This window comes from Rattus norvegicus, chromosome 9, assembly GCF_021556685.1.
Source record: "Rattus norvegicus strain SHRSP/BbbUtx chromosome 9, alternate assembly SHRSP_T2T, whole genome shotgun sequence".
In the NCBI taxonomy this organism is placed as follows: Eukaryota; Metazoa; Chordata; class Mammalia; order Rodentia; family Muridae; genus Rattus; species Rattus norvegicus.
This window is the reverse complement of record NC_141542.1, coordinates 117,957,533-117,973,572: the sequence shown is the minus strand read 5'-3', so window position 1 is coordinate 117,973,572 and position 16,040 is coordinate 117,957,533. Positions and strand designations below refer to the sequence as shown.

General features: G+C 44.2%; 1 protein-coding gene and 1 pseudogene across 5 annotated transcripts in view; both read left to right on the top strand.

The window, feature by feature from the left end:
• Nucleotides 1–16,040, top strand: part of Fbxl17 (F-box and leucine-rich repeat protein 17) — a 426,384-nt gene that overhangs the window by 323,730 nt on the left and 86,614 nt on the right. The gene's annotated exons all lie outside the window — the stretch shown is intronic.
• LOC148003873 (tubulin alpha-1B chain pseudogene) lies at nucleotides 7,167–8,512 on the top strand (annotated as a pseudogene).

Sequence of the window (16,040 nt, the reverse complement as noted above, 5' to 3'; positions counted from 1 at the left end):
TCCCGTCTCAGCTCGTCACCGAAACATGTAAGACCTGAGATCTCATGAATTAATAGGTGGTCACATGATACAGGGAATGCAGAGATTGGAATCCATCACAGAGAGGGATCTCCAGTTACATCTCCAGTAACAGAAAGCATTGATACTTTGTCATTATTTCTACTGAGTTTGGGGTGCGTCTGAGATAAGGTATTACAGGTATAGCATGTGGGAACTAGTGCAGGGGCTGCAAGCTCTCTGTAAAGGGATATAAACTTACTTATCTACATCATTCATCGTGGTCTCTAAGACCTACAGAGCCATTGATTGAGGTGTAGTCCTGAGTTTCTTGTTACTGTCACCATGGGGACTTAGAAAAGTCCATCTTCCTAATCAGCATTGGTGAGGCTGTCCCTGTTGTAAATGCACCCGAGCAGCACCCACCACTTTGACTTACGTTACTGTGTATAGAAAGGGGAGAGAAGCTAAGGGGTGGAGGGAGGAAGTGCAAACTCGAGAGGCCCCAGGAAGGGTGTGTAGTATAGACAAGGCAAATTGGCTCCTAGTCTTGTCATGCTTCCAAGTCAGACTGGTCCCAAGAACACAGCTTAGCCGGTCTGTGCAGCGCTTCTCTCCTCTGAGAAAGAGCTAACGTGAGGGAAACCTCTTGTGTCCCTCCTACTGTTGGATTATTTTAGTCTCATTTAGCCAGGTTGTCCTTGGTTAACATATGTTTCTAGGGTCTGGTTTGGTTTGGTTTTTTTCCCCTCTCTCAAGGGAAATCTCTACCTGCTTCTCAGTGGTGCTAAGCAACGTCTTTGCATTTTCTGTGTAATGTATGTATTTAGATATATTTTTCCTGTAACAATCGCATGTCTGGACACTCTAGACTACTACTTCAGACCACTAAATCAGTCCTAATTCAGGGTCTGCTGTCAGCGTCTCATGGGCTAGGTAGGCCTAGCTCCATTTGTGATACTTTTTTTTTTTCAATGAAGCCAGCATTTGCTGAGCAGTGAGATGGTGTAGATCTAAAACTGTCTGAGGGAGAAAATGCCCACCCAGCCAGCACCCATGTCTGAGGGAGAAAATGCCCACCCAGCCAGCACCCAGCTGCTTTGCATTTGCATGGGAACTGCCTGCTGGTTTCACAGGATCTGACCTTAGCGAGGCTCCAGGAGTTTATATTTTGCAGCTTCTCATTTACCTGTGGATGTATCTTATTGCTCTACACAGTCTTTGGCCTACAATTCAGTTCATTTTTATGAATCCCAACAATGAGTTAATTTAACAGATATTGTTATAAGAAGGTCTTTTTAAAAAGCAGACTTTTGCAGTTGCTGTGTTCAGTGTGCAATTCTTTGTTCCCATGAAAAGACCATTTTCTTCTTTTGTTTTTATTTCCCAAACATACAAGGGTCACTAAACCTCTTTAGAAACTGCCTTTGAATAGTCATTCTTTGTGTAGAAAAACTACAGTATATTCCTTAAATGAAATTCAATCAACTACGTTTGTGGTAACTGGGCTTAAAGACATCAGTGAAAATACCCAGGCAGCTCTTCCTCTCAGTGTTTGTCTCAGCTGACTTTACTGTGTACTTACCCATTGTGCATCAAACGATGAGCAAAATAACCAGGCGTCTAATAAGCAAGTACAATATAGACAAAAGAGAGCACTGATTTAGGGTCCTTGTGTCAAACGCAGTAAAACACTCTGTTTATAGCAGGTCAGGCTTGGGTTTACAATTAGCACTAATTACTGAGGGAAAAAATCAAAACCGCAGCTTTAAGGAAGGACACTTTTCACTGGGAGATCAAAGCCTGTCTCTGTAGAATAGGGAAGTCTCTAGCACTTAATTGCACTGAAGTGCTAATTGGATTGTACGGAGCTTTCATGAGTTCCTCCAATTAGCCAGCCATCCCTGACCAAATCCAAAAAGAAGAGATTATGAGTTCTTAGAGCCTTTGTCTTCATGGCTGTGGTTTGTATACCTGAGTGCGTGTAGCCTTGCCTCCTTCTTATGGAAATTGAGGTCTTTGGGGTCTCAGTTATTAGCAGCCTATAAACAGCTTTGAAGATAAAGCTATCCATTCTATATAAAGTATTAACTGTGTGCTAATGATAATAGCAGAGCATTAAATGGAAACACATTTTACTAAGATTCTTAGTTTAAAATATGGGAGCTAGGCAGGTACGGATCTCGGCTCGGTGTTACCGTCTCGTGTGGCTAGGCTACAAGTAGTTTGTAATACAAGTGTTTGTATTACATTTGATTACTCTTCACTTGGAGTAATTTCTGAAAAGGACAGATAATCAGTAATTTCATGGTGTTTATTCTCTAAGTAATAATGTTTACCCCTGAGCATAATTCAGAGCTGTAAATGCTTTGCCCATGCGCTCTGTTCCCTGTGCTGTTTTAGTATGGTGTTCCGTCATAGAGAACTCGTCACATAAAAGCTCGTAGCAAAGTGATTTCTCTGGACAAAATTATCCATTCAGACAAAGCGAGCGGGAGCCTTTGCTTGGCGCCCGGCTGACCCTTTACAAGTGAAATAAAGTTGGCAGCTGTGCCGTGTGTCACGTGTCCATGTTAGGGTGAAGTCACAATACATCCCCAAGAGCTCCCAGAAATGAAGCTCTGTTGGGCTTTAGTCATGGTCATATCCCTCAGACGTTTGCCCGGACACTTGCCTAGGCACTAAATGTGCTGGTCTGCTTTGCATAAGGAAAGGAAGTCTGTGGGATTTTCCCTGGATTTTTAGATGTTGCAAATTGCCTGATGATGTTCCTTAACTATTAGTAATTAATAATTGCTCTGCCTCTCCCCACCCCCAACACTGTTGCCATTGTTATGAAAAGCTCACAAGAAATGTCCAAACAATGAAATTGTCGACTTTTCTGTGCTGAGTGAATATGACCTAGGGTGTAGTAAAGAAATAGCTTGAAATCCTGTGATCCCAGGGCTGAAGATGGTGTATGCCGGGTGTTTATGCTTTAGAGTAAAGGAACTATGATAGTAATAATGGGACCTAATTTTATTTTATGTGATTTATACTACATGTGTTTACACACACACACACACACACACACACACACACACACACACAGACTTTTGTTTAACTTTTTATTTACATTCTGGGACAATAGTCTATGTTTTCCATATAACGACTAATTATGCCTGCCCACGGTAGGTCCTTAGTAGGTGGATGGATAGGATGGGTGTGCTCGGTCCACAGCCACCCAGCTCCTCACTCCCAGGATAACCCTTTTATTGGTGAAAATACGTGTACGTTTGTAGATGATCAGAACCTGGATGTCACAGAAATAAGAAAATAGTTTCGTCTTTGGTGGTTCAACTTATGCTCTTCTAAATATTTTAGGTTTTGTTTCTTGGGTTCCATTGGTTTTGTTGTTGTTTTGGTTTTTGTCTTTTCTTTATCATTACTTTGTAACTGATGGCTTCCTGCAATGACTCTGCTAATAGAGTGGGTGTGTACTCAGGTAAGCATAGCACAGTTACCTTACAGATCCATGTTTCGTCCACGTGCAATAGAGGTGTGTGTGTGCGCGTGTGTGTGTGTGTGTGTGTGTGTGTGTGAATTATGTGAATTAGACACACATGTGGAGATCAGAGGGCACTTTCTGGAGCCTGTTCTCTTCCCCCACTGAGGATCCAGGTTAGCAAGTGCTTTTAACCACTGAGCCATCTCACTAATCTAGCAGAGTTGTTTTTAAGAAATAATTTTTTAACATGTCCCAGTTTTTCAATTCTAGAGATACAAATCTATGGGTATCATAAATATATTTAATGATGTAAATAATTTAAAATACCATTTGGCACCAGAGTAATAACAATAACCTCTATGTAAGATCTTCCAATTTTGTGTATAGTGATATTTTTTCTCTGAGTAGGTATTCCTCTTTTTAAAGTGAGAATGTTCCTGGTGTCAAACGATATAGTTGTATAATTGGCCTCTCTCAGGGTAGCCAGTCATTGGTAGCAGTGTGTGCAACGGGATGTTGGTACTCTAGTGAAAGCACAGGTTACCAAAGGTCACCAATGCTTTGCTCTATACAAAAAGCAAATCTCTTTCTAAGTGTAACTTCTGTATTTTTTTTACTTTGATTACACACACGCGTGCGCGCAAGCACACACACACACGTACACACACACAGTTTCCCATTATAGTCATTTACATGTACAGTTGAGTTCCATTGTTAGATTTGTGTTGTGCAGGCATCAACATAAAATCTAGAAAATTTTAACCACCCTAAATATAAACTGGATTTTATTTTTAATTTCAAGATGATTACATCCTTGAAGAGTTAAAAACTTACCTTAAAGATCTATAGTGTGTATAATAGTACACTGCGTTTATAAATAAAAGGGCATTTCACTGTCTAGTGAGTTATATTTACTACATGGGATTAATAACTAAAGCCATCATTATAAAGAGGCTCATCTTTGCTTCTCCAAGTCCCGAGGGCCCTTTCCCTCTACTCCATCCTTCTCGTCCACATAGGCCTCTACCCCGGGCTGTGATCATATGAAACGAGGAGGTCCCAATGAGGCAGCCACAAGTATTAAATGGTTTTTGCACACACAATGCCAAGCATTTCTAAATCAGGAATTTTATAAAACATCTACTAAAGAAAAAGATGCTTTATGCTAATTCCATAGTATTCGCACCTTGCCAAGGGTCACTGTGCATAGATTCATCGTGCTTTAGTCATGAGTCCGAGTCATGAATGGCTGCTTCCTGTGTTCTTGCCCAGCCCCTGGGGCCTGCTCCCTGCCTCTGTGTGGTTCATAGAACTTGACTGCACCTGAGGTCCAGCATCTGTATCCTTTGTGTGTGTCGTCTATTGTGTGTCAAGTGTTCCTGCCCACCTTGGGCTGGCACTTCTTTGTAGCCAGCCCGGTTCATACCCCCACAGTTTAGAGAACGGACTTCACCTTCCCTGTCAAGTGGTTGTCTTGGCTGCCCACACAGCCTCCTGGGTAGACCTGTTCATACTGTATGGTGCTCTGCTGCGAGTCCCTCCTGTGGGCTCCTCTTGGGTTTGGAAAGCTTTAAGGTGTTGATTGTACCATGTTTGTATCTCCGATCCCTAGCACAGTGACTGACAAAGAGGAGGTCGTCAGTCACTGAATATTGTTAAAAAGAAGCTATGTAGTCAGATCTTCCTGCTCATGGTCAGCTAGCCAGCCCCAGGCCACACACATTGGTACAGTTCTACTTTTGTTTATTCAGAAGAGGTGGCTGTCACTGTGGAGAAGAGGCCAGGGCAATGAACAGCTGTATTCGTGTGGTGACTTACCAAGGTTAAGTTATGCCCAAGAACCACAGGCAAATAAATGAACTGCCCGGCACACGGGGAATCCCATTTCTACAGGAGCAGGAGTGGGGAGGAGCTCAGAGCAGCTTCGGGCACTAAGTTGTGTGTGTGTCCCCCTCACCACGTCAGCCCTGGCTTTGCTTAATCCGAATATCAGTTTCCACAACAGAATAAGGCCCAGGGATTTGTCTGTGAAGTGGGAAGAAAGGCTGGTAGATTAATTTCAGCCCTGGAATAGATCTACTGAGACAGCCCTGCAGTTAAGTTTGGATTTTATTGCAAAGTGCCAAGCAAACCCCTGAGCTCGCCTTGCCGTGCCAGAGCGGGGTGAGCTCCCACGTGAGTCTGCAGTCTCAGAGGATGCTGGGGCTCAGGACACAGCTCTAGCCACAGGTTCAGCCAGTTACTGTTCCCTCTACACAGTTCCAATCCTCACAAGGCTGGCAGGACCCAACAACCGGGGTGATTTCTCAGTAAATGGACTCAGCTCTCATGTCGTGAGACCTGTTACACAACGCTGTGCCTTGGGGATACGAACTTTTTGGCATGATCCAAGTATTATCTTAAAATGCACCATGATGGAGCATGTAGTGTGCTCCTCACATTGTGGCTACTGGGGGAAACCAAGCATATGGTCTAGTGAACTCGATGAGTGAGAGCAAGATGGAGTAAGGGTGGTGAAAGCAAGGGGAGGTCACACAACACACGGACAAAACGGTTTTCTTACCCTGTAGTCCCAGCTGGCCTAGAGCTTACTACAAAGCCCAGGAGTATGTGTGTGGGTGTGTATGTGTGGGGGCATGTATGTGTAGGGGCGTGTATGTGTGTGGGTGTGTATGTGTGTGGGTGTGTATGTGGGTGTATGTGTGTGGGTGTGTATGTGTGTGGGTGTGTATGTGGGTGCATGTGTGTGGGTGTGTATGTGGGTGTATGTGTGTGGGTATGTATGTGTGTGGGTGTGTATGTGTGTGGGTGTGTGTGGGTGTATGTGTGTGGGTGTGTATGTGTGTGGGTGTGTATGTGTGTGGGTGTGTGTGGGTGTATTGTGTGGGTGTGTATGTGTGTGGGTGTGTATGTGTGTGGGTGTGTATGTGTGTGGGTGTGTATGTGTGTGGGTGTGTATGTGTGTGGGTGTGTATGTGTGTGGGTGTGTATGTGTGTGGGTGTGTATGTGTGTGGGTGTGTATGTGTGTGGGTCTGTGTGTGTGGGGGTGTGTGTGTGGGTGTGTGTGTGGGGGGGTGTATGTGTGTGGGTGTGTATGTGTGGGGCTGTTTTGTGTATCTGAGTCTGTGTCCATGCATGTATGTATATGTTTGTCTGTCTATCTATATCCGTATCTGTGTATGTATGCCTGTGTGTGTGTGTGTGTCTGTCTGTGTCCGTGTGTTTGTGTATGTAATGATCATGTTGAAACATTCATTTTCTGTGTAACTGATTAAGAGGTTGAGAATGCATGGGATAGTTCTAAATACTTCTAAAACTACCTCCTCTTTATACAAAGTGCTCTGTTTCTCTGCCAGCACCAAGACTGGGAGCAGTAATTTCACTGATTAGCATCCTTAAATGGAAGCTAATGACCAGCCTGAAGGTCCCTAAGTAGGAGAACAGTTTGAGGCCCAAGCACTAGTCAGAACTGTGGTGGCGTGTGAGTAAGAGGTGGCTCTTTGATGTAAGCACCAAGGCTGTTACCATGGAGATTATATGATTCAAGTCACTTCCTGATACTGAAGCACCTGATGTTCACGTCTCCACTAATTTCCACAGAGCCTTGACCAGAGTTGACGTTTTCAACTGTAATGTGCCAGACTTAAAAAAAAAATAAAGGGAGAAGATTACATTGTTTACCTCAACTCTTAGCTGTCAGGAAGGGTAACCGGGACCCGGTGTCTCCATCTATCACCCTCATCTTCTAACCCGTAGCTATCATGTGTGAGTTCATTTCCATCCACGTTGGCCAGGCTGGTGTCCAGATCAGCAATGCCTGCTGGGAGCCTGATGGCCAGATGTCAAGTGACAAGACCAATGGCGGAGGATCTGACTTCTTCTTCAGTGGGACAGGAGCTGGCAAGCACATGCCCCGGGCAGTGTTTGTAGACCTGGAACCCACAGTTATTGCTGAAGTTCGCACTGGCACCTACCACCAGCTCTTCTACCCAGAGCAGCTCATCACACTCAAGGAAGATGCTACCAATAGCTGTGCCCGTGGCCACTACACCATTGGCAAGGAGATCATTGACCTTGCCTTGGACAGAATACACAGACTGGTTGACCAGTGCACAGGTCTCTTGGTTTTCCACAGCTTTGGTGAGGGAACTGGCTCTAGGCTCACCTCTCTGCTGATGGAGTGGCTCTCTGTTGATTACAGAAAGAAGTCGAAGCTGGAGTTCTCCATTTACCTAGCCCCCAGGTTTCCACGCTGTGGTTGAGCCCTACAATTCCATCGACATTGGGCGCCCAACCTACACTAACCTTAGCCACCTTATTAGCCAGATTGTGTCTTCCATCACTGCTTCCCTCAGATTGAATGGGGCCCTGTATCTGACAGAATTCCAGACCAACCTGGTGCCCTACCCTCACATCCACTTCCCTCTGGCCATTTATGCCCCTGTCATCCCTGCTGAGAAAGCCTACCATGAGCAGCTTTCTGTAGCAGAGATCACCAATGCCTGCTTTGAGCCAACCAACCAGATGGTGAAATGTGATGGCTTGCTGCCTGCTGTACCTTGGTGATGTGGTTCCCAAGGATGTCAATGCTGCCATTGCCACCATCAAGACCAACTGCAACATCCAGTTTGTGGACTGGTGCCCCACTGGCTTCAAGGTTGGCATTAATTACCAGCCTCCCTCTGTGGTACCTCGTGGCGACCTGGCCAAGGTTCAGAGAACTGTGTGCATGCTCAGCCATTGCTGAGGCCTGGGCTTGCCTAGATTACACGTTTGATCTGATGTAGGCCAAGCATGCCTTCGTGCACTGGTATGTGAGTGAGGGCATGGAGGAGGGAGAGTTCTCTGAGGCCCGTGAGGATATGGCTGCCCTAGAGAAGGAGTATGAAGAGATTGGTGTGGATTCTGTGGAAGGCGAGGGTGAGGAAGGAGAGGAATACTAGTTCATTCCTCCAGCCCCTGTATCGTGTCAAACTCAAAACTTAGCTCCAGGATTAGCTGCAGGCACCGATGCTTCTGTGCTGTTTCCATTCTGTGGTCATGTCTTCTCCATGTGCACCTCTAAGTTTTCCATGGTGTCTCAAAGTAAAAGCTGTAAGAAAAGAAAAAGAGTAATCTATTATTATTCATAAATTAAAGGTACAAATTTTTGATAATTGCAATAATTCACATAATTATAAAACATAATGCAAATCTTTTTAAAAATTATTTTAGAATTAAGGCCGGGTTATTTTACGTATCATTTCTAATGTACTTTAAGTTTAGATGAAAACACAAGCTTGCCCTGTATACATGTGAGACATACCACATGTAAAGAAGTGGGTTACGGAGGATGAGTTGGGAGCCACACTATCTGTTAAAGGTAAGGACTGGAAGAAGAAGCTGTCGTTCAGGGGCACACCAGGAGCAATTGCCTAAGTGTCTGCTTAGAACTGCTGCACTGGCTCTTACGGAAGTCAGTGCATGGGACGGGGGGCCATGGGCTCCTGAGGACCAGCCAGCCAGCTGACGTGCCTTATAGTGCTCTGTAAAGACAGCTGGTAACCGCATAACTACAGAAGGAAGGACACCTTAGGCTTTTCTTTTTTCAGAAAAAGAGATGTATGATGTTGGCGGCCGTTTGGTCAGCTGGCAGCAGGGCAGCTCACTGAACTGTCCACACCATCATCTTCAGCCCCAAGAGTAAACACTTACATTAGTGCAGAAGGGGAAACACCAGGAGCACTGAGAGAGAAGACAGGAAGCTGTCCTACACCTCTGCCAGACACTCCCGTTATCTTACTCATTTCCCGTATTTTCTAAGACCCCAACTCTGTCTAGCATGCCTGAGACATAACCATGACAGGGAGAATTATGCCCTCTACCTCTGTGTCCTGACCTTTGAACTGTTCCAGCTCAGACACGCAGCACATCAATATTTAAAATCTATTACATGGACATAAGGCCTCTCTGCGCAGAATGCTTCAAACACAAAGGCCTGTTGAGGGATAAATTCCGCATATTGATGGCTGCCCTTCCACCTCTGGGAATGACAGGTCCTCTTAAAGGACTTCCATGGATCTGAACAACAAAGGTCACCGTCAGCCTCATAGGTTTCCTTCTCAGTCAATAAACTTATAAAATAGAAAGATCGTAATCACCATGTATATATACTTACATATCTGTGCATTTGATGTGTGTGCAGGTGGATGCATGTGTGTAGACATGCATGTAAAGGCCCAAACTTGTCACCGGGTTTCTATCTCTGTCACCATCCACTTTATTCATTGAGGCAGAGTCTCTCACTGAACTCTGAGCTTGTCACTTCCAGCTGGTGGCCAGATTGCCTTGTAAATGCCTGTTTTGGCCTCCTGAATCCGGGATTCTGAGTAGCTGCCACAGCAGCCCAGCTCTTACATGGGTCCTGGAGATGGGAACTCCAGTCCTCACATTGGTGTGGCAAGTAGTTTGCCCTTTGAGCCATCCCCTCAGCCACCGTTGAGTTTTAAAATAGACTTACGATGTACTGTGTGGCTAAAGTACAATCAAGGGAGTGTGTGTGTGTGTTTGAATTTTACCATACACTTCTGTGGAGTTTGCCCGTAAACAGCAGTGTATTGTGGTCCAGAGGGATGTGGTGAGAGAGATGGAGTCTACTAGGTAGAAAACTGACATGTGCCCCTTCAGGAACTGTGTATCGCTATTTAGTTCAGCCATGGAAATGGCGTGCATCCCTTTCTCCTCACAGCAAACTGCTAAATATCAATCCTACAGAATAATTAAGGCTTCTCTTCTCCCTGCGCTTTTTAATTTAGCCGAAAGCCAACTTCCCAACCAATGTGGAAAAGGTGTGGCCTTCTTTCTCCTGCAGTGTTAGAGCTGCTTATTAGCCTGATACTTCCTAGTGCTAATTGGCTGTGCGAGCGGTCTGTGGAAGCAGATGTTGTTAACACCCCTCTTCCCAGGTCTGTCCCCGCTACTCTCACCTGGATGAGAATCCAGCCAGGCCTCTGCACACAGGATGTCTGACAAAGTTCTGCTGTAAGGGATCTGATCCTTGACACTGGAAACTGAGAAAACACAAAAGGGTGTGGTGAGGATAATCAAGATGTGACTACATCACACAAGAGTAGATGTGAACTTAAAATTTCAGGAATTGTGCAGGCTGCAAATTACGTCCTAATTGTGAAATCTATGCAAATTCCCTTCACACCGTCTCAACACTGTCACTACCTACCATTGATTGATCACTCATACAAACCAGAGCTCTGTCTTGGAGTCACTTCCTTCCACTGCCTTTCTTCCTTTATTTTCCTAAACTGTCTAGTACACAGAGCGTTCTTCTCAGCCTCACAGAATAGATTTCCTGAGGCTTTAGTAAAACCGCACGGGCTTTCTTCCCGTTACCTTGGCTTGGTGTGAAGAGTGCATGATTCCAAAATCACTCATTTCTTTTACTGGCTCTATGTGAGATATTTTCTGTGGATCAGCTACAGAACAAGTTAAGTTTGACTGGGGAATGAACTAATCATACTATCTTTAGAACATCCTGGGTGTCAGACTCTTAACCCAAACGTCCTAGAACCTCAAAAGCACCTGTACAAGGGTTGGAATCCCTACTCTCAGATAAAGACGCCAAGGCTTGAGCTGAAATGATTTGGCCATGGTTAGATTGGCAGTTGCACTGACAGTTAAAATGTTTAGTCTCTGACATCTAACCTGTATTTCTAACCTGTATACTTACACCTGTACCTTTGGAACGAAAACCAGATGTTGCCAGCACCATGCTGTGTACATGAGAGAGAACTTCCGAATCCTTACTACATACATGATGGATGGGCGAGCACACTGGAATGACAGGTTCTTGTTATAGCTGCAGGGACTCCAGGAACTTGAACTATTAACAAGTATACTAAGTAATTCTAAATAAGTTTCTATTGATCAGCTTCTAAAGGTATAGGTATAATAATATCTATCTTCCATTCATTCATCTATTTTGTCTATCTAGGCGAGCTTTTTATAGTAACTTTTTTCATTGTAGGAAAAAAGATTTATCTTACTAGCCCTGTTTTTGATTGTTTTTATGTCCATCCCCTTATTGGTAAGAGTCTTTCTCTGTTCCTTGCCTTCATCCCAAAAAAAAAAAAAACCAGAATTGAATTTGCTATTTTGAAGTTAGTTTCAAAGATCATTACCTGTGTGTGCATGTGTGTGGTGTGTGTGCATGTGTGTGGTGTGTGTGCATGTGTGTGTGCATGTGTGTGTGCATGTGTGTGTGCGCACACATGCAAGTTTGTGTTTGTGTGTGAAGTTAATGCAAATACTGTTAAAGTTGTTTTCACTGTAATGGGATCCTAATTTAATACTGATACTGTCAGTGTCTTGAAGACCCTTTCTCTTGACTGTGTTAACCCTAAGTGTTGACTGTAATTAGTAGACTCAAGTTCTTCAAGAAGTAGGCTCTTCTAAAACCAACAATAAGTTATTTGGAAATCTATGTCTCAGAAATAATAATGAGTTGAAGTTTGTGGAAGGAGACCTTTTACGTCTCAATCCTTAGCGTATGAGATGTGACCTTTCATAATTTGGTACATTTGTACTGGACAGGTCTGCTGGTACCACTGAGGTACCACCACATTTTGTAGTATGTCCAAGGATCTGCCTCAGATCAGTCCCACAGTCAGAGGAATGAGTTCTCTTAGCTCCTTTGCAGCCTTCCCTCAGGGTCAGCTGCGGTGTCCTGAGCTGCCAGCCAGGTCTTAACTTTCCCCCCTTTGAAAGTCAGTCATCTTAATTTTTCTTGTTTTTGATTTTTAAAAATAATTCAGGTGCTTCTGATACTACCCATCCAACGAGTTTAGTTGTTCTTAGGATAAAGATGTGTTAAGGTAAGGAGAGCGGGTGCCCTGTGGTCTGTACTGAATGCGTTCTTTTGCTCTGCATCTCTTCACTTTGTGTGTTAATTTTACTCATATAAAGGGAACATAAGAGAGAGAGATCCTTACAGCTCACAGGCTTTACTCTGTAAAGGGGCGATTTTAGAGTCAATCGATGCCTCGTCATGTGGTCCTCAGGTGACCTGTTTAAGGTGTGTCAGTGAATTGATGAGGGAGCCCACTCTCGAGCTTGGCAGTGGATCTATCCTGAACATCCATATTGGATCAGAGCAGAAACTGTAATATCTGGAATTCTCAAGCCTAAATTTAGGGACGATGAAATGGAAACTCAGTTTTTTCTATAATTAACCTCCCGATCCTTCCTTGCCTATCGGGTGTGGGGGCCTTTTCCAGCCATTTCACCTGCTAACAGAAGTTTATCTCAACTTGGAGTCATCTGTGATCAAAATCATTTTCTCTCCATCTGCTTTCTTTCCATTCATCTCTGCTCTTAAAATGTTTCTCTCCTGTAGACTCATGAATATGCCATGGTATGTCACCCTTCCCTGTCTAATTAGGAGAGAGATCCTTGACTTTGGAGATTGTCATTCTCCCTGTGTACCAGTCTAAACAATTAAAATCAGCTGCCTTCGCCTACTAATGAGTCCTCAAATTGGATGGAGGGAATTGAAATCGAGTGTTTTCCTTTTTACAGCCCTGCACTCTGAAACAGCTCTCCCTCGCAACTCCAGGCCCACTGCTTAGGATCCGTCTGTGATTCAGCTTCTGAACTGATATTTCCTAATGTGACAGCCTTAGTCCCTTGCAGCCATTACTAATTTAAATTTTTTGTCTGTGATTCAAATATGTGCCAGAAGAAGTATTTAAATAGACTCTTTTCATAAAGAATAGAATATAGTTATTTTTATCCATCTTACTGTGGTGTGTGTGTGTGTGTATGTATCTGTTTATGAACAATGCACATGTTCATTCAGGCCCCGTCTCTTGTGTTGTTTTGATTTGTCTGAAACACTTTTTTATTGGTTTTGAATATACCATGTAGTCAGAAGGTAGCCAGCGAGCACCCAGGATCCGGCTGTTTCTCATCCATTGAATGGAAGCACAAGCACATGGCCTCACGCCCTGCTGCCTGACTGGGTGCGCTGGGGCTCTAGTCCAGGTCCTCACGCTGGCAAGGAAGCACTTTCTGACTAAGCTATCACCAACCTCCACCATTTTATTTTGTATATACCAGTCATATTTACCTTTCTCCTTACCTGAAAGCAGTACAGAAACTATTTTAAAGTGCTAGTGAGTCAGAACTTAGTTCCCTTAGCTAGTGTGAAACTACCAAGCATCTCGGGCATTTTCAGAGATACACCAATAACAAGCAGCAGAGAAGCGATCCGAATAATGAGAACCTAGAGTTCTATACACAAATATGTACTGCATACATATATGAAGTCTTATGAGAAATACAGGACCATTTACAGTTTTGTCATTAGTAACAATATAATATACATGGTTAAGTATCAGAATAATTGATAAGCCCAGTCAATGCTCTTCTATTTCAGAGGAAAAAGAAATCAATGTGAATTAATTATTTTGAAAAGCGTCATTGAAGATCTGGTATTTGCACTTGTCCTTGAAAGATGGGCACAATTTCAATGTATTTGCCACACCAAAGACCTCTATTGATTTAATTTAGATGCTGAAAAAGAAGCCAAGGATTCTTTCCAGGTCTCATGCAAAGATAACCTGGGGAATGAGATATCATTGTGTCAGAAGGATGTCGTGCAAGCTGGCTTGAGAGGAGGTGAAGAATCTGGTGTGGACTCCAAAGTGTGATGTCTGCTGCTGCTAAGGTAGTGGGACCTGGGAGAACGGAACCAGTGAACGAGGTGGACTGAAGTCACACGCAGTGGCCAACTTTACTCAAACCATTGGAGAGTTTATACCCTGGGGGCTGAGAGGTCACCAAGTAAAGTCCTAATGGGTTCGAGCCCCACACAATGACAAGGGCACGCTTCTGTGGCACAAACATGCTTACCCTAGAGAGGTATAAAGAGTAGTTTAAACATTTAATTGAGTAACAGCAGCAAGCCATGATGAGTAATCCTCAGTAAACTGCACTGCACCTGAGGGGGCACAGAAACACATGCCAAGAACAAGTCCTTGTTTCTGAAGAAACTGAGGTCACAAGACTCTTGTCTTCTTTTCTTGGGGTTTTCTCACAAGCATTCAGAATTCTCCTCACAGGACTCCATTCTTGGAGTATGTTCCTGCAATGTCCAACAAGAAGGTAGGTGTACTAAAGACCAGATGAGACATGAGGGCTGGAAATGAAAACAGAAATTGAACAGAGTCGTAACACAGCGAGGTGGATAGACTAGGCCGGCAGCAGCACGTTTCCAGCCTCCATTTTCTCATGCGCACAAGAGACTCTTAGAGCTGAGGCTGTGACTCTGAGGTAGAGCACTCGCCAGCCTATGCGAGGGCTTCAGCTCAGCTGAGACCTGCAGCACCAAGCGAGGCTGACTTGCCTTTCTCCTTCAACAGTCCGCAAAGAATCCTCTCAGAAGTTTCCATACATAAGCAGTCGCTGACCTCACAGAGGTGTATCTGACCTCTGAGAAGGGCGGACTATTCATAAAGGAACGGCTGAACCTTGAGGAACTGTGCGGTTTCTAACGAAGAAGACAGAAGAGATGAGTATGTCATGCTGTGTGGAAGCTGGTTTCAAAGTGAGGTAACCAGCTTGGAGGTGCTGGGCAGGCCACATCGGAGTGGGCAGGGAGCAGGACTGCGACAGCAGTGTGTCTGTCTCCTCATACTTTTGTCTGATGCTTGTGTCTGGAGTTGGGTATCACGGTGTGTGTCTCACTAGACCAGGGTTTCTCAAAAGGACGTGGTCACGAAGCATCGCTTGTGTACATAGTGTGTCCGTGTGTGTATAAATGTGTGAATTAGCGTCTTGACTCGTCTCATCCACACACAGTATCGTTCTGCTAGAATGCGTGAATAGTTTAGTGCTCTTTGTGCACCGAAAGACTTAAATGGTTTGCTTTCATCTTTGGTTATCTATCCTAGGTCTGCATTTTTAATGCATTTAACCGTTTAACATGGAATCCCCTGCCCCCAAAATATATGTCATAGGACTCTGAGGCATTTGGATTGGAATAGCACTCTGAACTGAGCCCTGAACTCAGCAAGCCCTGGAAGAGCTTCACTCCAGTCTGCAGAAGCCTCCCACACTTCTTCCAAACTTAACCCTTCCCTTGCCAGTGGTTATGGTGAGACGCTCATTATCTCCAGCAGGTCTGTCTGTACGCGGCGTCTACAGGAAACTAATAAGGTTAGTTGTCAAACACGGTGCTGAGTCTCAGTAATACCAAGTCAAAGCGTGAAAACTTGCCAACACCTGAAAATTATCTGCTGGAGTTTCAAGACTGTGAGCAATACAGAAAAAAAAAACTGATTTTTTTTTAATATTAAAAGTTAGGGGATTCTAAATGAATGTGAAAAGCAATTGTAAAAATAAACAAAAGGTTCTAAGCAGATGAGACATAGGAGACACAGCCTCCCTCCTCCAGCCCCTCCCTGCCTCCTCAGCACCCAGCTTGCTGCTCACCTCTCCCGGGAACCCTTGCTAATCTAAAGGACCCACCTGGCCACAAGTCTTCTTCCAGTTACATCCTGT